Source organism: Nannobrachium achirus (assembly GCF_963921795.1).
Source record: "Nannobrachium achirus genome assembly, chromosome: 15".
In the NCBI taxonomy this organism is placed as follows: Eukaryota; Metazoa; Chordata; class Actinopteri; order Myctophiformes; family Myctophidae; genus Nannobrachium; species Nannobrachium achirus.
In genome coordinates this window covers 18,216,440-18,221,155 of record NC_137822.1, presented here as the reverse complement: position 1 = coordinate 18,221,155, position 4,716 = coordinate 18,216,440, and positions in this window count along the sequence as shown.

Sequence of the window (4,716 nt, the reverse complement as noted above, 5' to 3'; positions counted from 1 at the left end):
GGTGGCCGGCCGGAGCGAGGAGGCAGCAGGGCAGGGGAGTCCTTGGGAAGGGGAGGAGGGTGGGTGGGCGCCTATCTGGGAAGATGTGCCGAGATTGTCTCTGTCACTAGGGAGAGAAGATTCTCTTCGTCGGGAGGGATCACATCTTTAATCATCCGTCTCTCATCCTCGGAACTCTCAAGATTATCCACAGATCGAAACAAACCACGTCCTCCTCCGCCGTTTTTTGGGGAATGGTCACGAAGGAAAACTTATTAAGCAGGCATTTGAAATGTGCTCCATTTGCATAGCCATATAGGCGTGCAGCGGAGTAGACAAACAAAACACGGTGCAGGTTGCATGCAGAGCACAAATGACATGCAGCTTTGCCCGGCTGCTTGTGATTGGCTGGCCCGGTTTGCTTGTGAGCTGTCATTGGGCCAATGTTGTCAAGGTGACTCTGGCCAGACTAGGCATTCCCAAATGTTAATAACAATGAAATGATGCTTCTAGTACTACCCGATATGAAATGCAAAAATATATATAAGTTATATTATATATTTTTTTGCATTTCATATCGAGTGGTATAAGTGAACATTTCTTACACTTTGAAGCCATTAAATATATTCCCTTTGATTTAACATTTAAAGGAGTAGTTCATCCAAAATAATGACTTATTTTCTATCCCCATGAAGCTTTAAATTCATGGATTTTGTGTAGGCTTATGTCACATTCCTAAGCCAACCATTTGATAACTGGTGGAGTCAATTTGTAACTTGTAGATCAGATATTTTCGCAATATGTCATATGACAAAGTACTTAAGGGGATATTTCACTTTCAAACATGTTTGGGTTATTTTATCGCCTACTCTGGCCCAAAAACTGCCTGAGGTGCTCATAAAAGCCTTGGGTAGATGATAAAATGATAGCCTCGGAAACCCAGGCTTTTATTTAATAAAATGACAACAAGTTTGAAAGTGAAATATCCCTTTAAGGCTCAGAGACCTCAATCCATTATTAATTATGTACTGTATCTGTACATCTCTAGGTGCATGGCATGGGTAGGCCTATTGGGTAATGATGCTGGTTCTCTTCCGTCATGAACTGTGTGGAGTAGGCATTGTAGGCTACCATAGTACCATCTGACTCCTGAGTCCTGGCCTGTCCTGTTCAGGTCCTGTTGTTCACCTGTGAGCAGAATATTCACTTTACTCACTTATTGGTCTATATCTGACTGAGATCATAGTGTCAGATATACAGATTTCCTGAGCATTACATTGTATGGTCAAACCATCAGAAGATGAATGGCAACATTGAGGGGCCAAAATGCTATGTTTATGACATATGGATACCGTTTGGGTGGGAAAACTACAGCCTAGAGATGGGCAGTATTTGAAATACATGTATTTGAAATACGTATTTGAAATACTTGTTTGTATTTTGTAATTTGTATTAGGCTGGGATGGAAAAAATTGGATGTAATTTGTATCAAAATATTTCAGGTCTAGTATTTTCTGTATTTGAAATACAAAATACTTTTTAATGTAATTTTATTCTCAAATGGACACATTTTAAACATTCACAAAGGTTTAAACTGAAGGGGGAAAGACACATTTTCTTTCAATCTAATTTGCTGGTGGTTTGTGTGTGTGTGTGTGTGTGTGTGTGTGTGTGTGTGTGTGTGTGTGTGTGTGTGTGTGTGTGTGTGTGTGTGTGTTGATACAGCCATAGCACTTGACTTTGATTTGCTTCAAATGTATCGTGCAGTATGATTACAATTTCGAATTACTTGCGCGCAAGTACTGCATTCATCTGCGTATGTATGTATGTAAGTTGGTAGGTAGGTAGCTGTGTGTGTTTAAGCACGTAGCACAATAAGGGACCAGCATTTCTGGCAATGTCATCATTAACAGCCAATGAGGGACCAGCATTCCTGGTGATGTCAGTGGTGATATCAATGGCATCGCCAGTGGTGATGCCAGTGGTGAGCGCACCTCATGGCGCGCTCTGCTGGCGAACAAGCAGGCCACGATACGCGGTCACCGCTATGGCCGCCGCTTGGGTCAGCGGTTACCGCACGCGGTATTTCACAAACATGAACACAATATATCTCTCACCGCCTGCATATGCATGTGTAGTGAGACGCGGAAGCGGGGATTGAACCCGAGACTCCCACTCGCCAGTCCAACGCACAACCAGTCGTGCTAATAGGGCTGAGCCCGATTAGCAGGGCTGTTGTCGCTGGTTCATGGCTGGTACTAACTGTGGGGGCTACACATGCACAAACGAGCACGCTCGCGGGGATTTCACGGGGCCCACCCGCTCGCCTCGCCGCCCCAAAACTTCTCCACGCGGCCAAAATAGCCACCCGCCTCCCATTGAAAATGAATTACTAGGTGACCGCGTATCGTCTGGAAGGCACTTTATTCTTTGAAATTCTGACAGGCAATTAATGTAATACTTGGCAGTCAATCTATAAAATCACTAGTAAGACACCTCAGGGTGACTTGCGACCTCAGGGTGACATGCGATGGCCAATTCTTGGCCATCTGGCCAGTGATGTATATGGGACCAGTTACTCATATATGGAGACCCCTTCATGATAGTTATGTTATGTCAAAATATGCCCATATATGGACATTACCAAATATGGGCATTCCCATATATGTCCTTAATATTGACATTTGACAATATAGAAATCTCCATGTATGGGCATAAAAGTAATTTTTTTCTTTTTCTGGGAATGACCATATATGGACTTTTTATTTTATTTTATCCTTTAATAATAATATGTATGGGTGGGTGACGTGACGTAGCGTTTTCGCTGTCCTCGGTGTCAAACATGTATAAATAAAAATATATTTGTCAAAAACCTTCTGAATATTGTGCAGGACATTAAGCTTTATGTGAACTTACTCAAGATTAAAACATTTCATTCCTCATTTCTTCAGAATCTTCAACCAAACATGGTAAATGTCATCTGGTGTGACTGTCCCGACCTTGTTTCTCAAAGTGGGAACTTGAATAAAACTAAGAAAAAGAATTGCTAAAATTCATTTAAAAATTAATTTAGGCAAAAAAAATGTCTATTTGTGAGCCTATATCTTTTCAAAGTCCAAGCATAATGTTTTCAGTCATTTCTGATCAAAAAGATTTTGTCCCCCAAACCAAAATCATCTGGTGTGACACTAGTTTGGAAAAATTAAACAGGCAATAATCTGGACACCTACTGGGCTAGAGAGGTCCTTCTTCTGTAAGGCTATTCAGCACTCCCAGCACAACTGCAAGACAGGTGTCTGAGGTGAGTTATGATTTTAACATTTTCATGAAATGCCATCTTGTTGAAACTTTGACAAGTGTGGCACTTCTGGATGTCATCTGGTGTGACACCTTTTTCATTAATAAAGCAAAAGTTATTTGAAACTTTGGTCATAATTACATGTAAATCTAGGTTGTTTTGTTATAGCTAGCATGTTGTTAGCATGCTAATGTGTACCTGGTAGCCTCAAGGTAGTCCTAAATGCAGAAAACGTCACGCCAGATGTCACGCCAGATGACTTGATTGTCACACCAGATGATATATACTGTATTTTCTTTTGTCCATTTAAAACATTTTAACATGTTTAAAACAACGTTTTAAACATTTTTACATAATTTAATTTAGCTTCATTCGGTGATACAGCAAATTCATCAGACAGAGCAGAAACCCCTTCACAGAAACCTAAACCTTATATTGTGGTAACACTTTATAATAACTATCCGTTATAAGCAGTTAATATAAGACACTTGACAACAGAAAATGGGTGGTACAGAAAATGTGATTTTATTATTTGTTTCTGCCAGTTTCCTCAGATCTGCACCTGTCACAACCCACGGAAATTACAGTTCGACCAAGTCTCCAGGGCTGAGGTGCCAGGTGACAAGTGATGAGTAAGTATAACTAAATCATTCTCTTTGCCAATTTTATGATACCTGTAATTGTACCTGTTTAATGACAATAAAGTAACTTATGTCATCCATTCATTCCTTTTCTTCCTTAACTAAGTGGTGGCCCATCTGCGGAACTGCCCCCTTCCCAGGTCAGCTGCAGGCCCAAAACAGCTTCCGGAGCTCAGTGAGTATAACATACTTGGCAAACTTGAGGACTTGCTAGTAATTACATTTTACTACTAAAAACAATCTACCTGACAAATAAATTACATTTAAATGTCTCCTCCTGAAGGTCTTCTACTCAGGTGCTGGACACAAGTGCATCTATTGGAGAGGCCCAAGCTGAGGATTCAGACACCTCCTCAGATGAATACACACAAGGACAGTTTGTCATAATCAAATATGAGGGAAAGCCATATGTGGGGCAGATTGTTACCATTAATAAGGAGGGGCTAGAGATAAACTGCATGAATCAACTTGGAAAAATGAGACTGCATTTTCTACAAAGAGCAGGAAGTTGTCTGTGGCATAGCAGAACCGCAACAGGGCAAACGGTTTGCTACCCTCACCAAATGTGACTGGCTGATGTACAATACAGTCTAAATGTCTATACCCTCACCAAATGTGACTGGCTGATGTACAATGCAGTCTAAATGTCTATTCTAATCTAATCTAATACTTTTGTACTTTCACTCACTGGACTGGACAATGAGGTAAGGTAGGACCCGAGACAAACATAGCGAAAATAGCTGATCTACAAGCTCTCAACGCATTGTGCTGCGAGAGCTTGTAGATCAGCTATTTTCG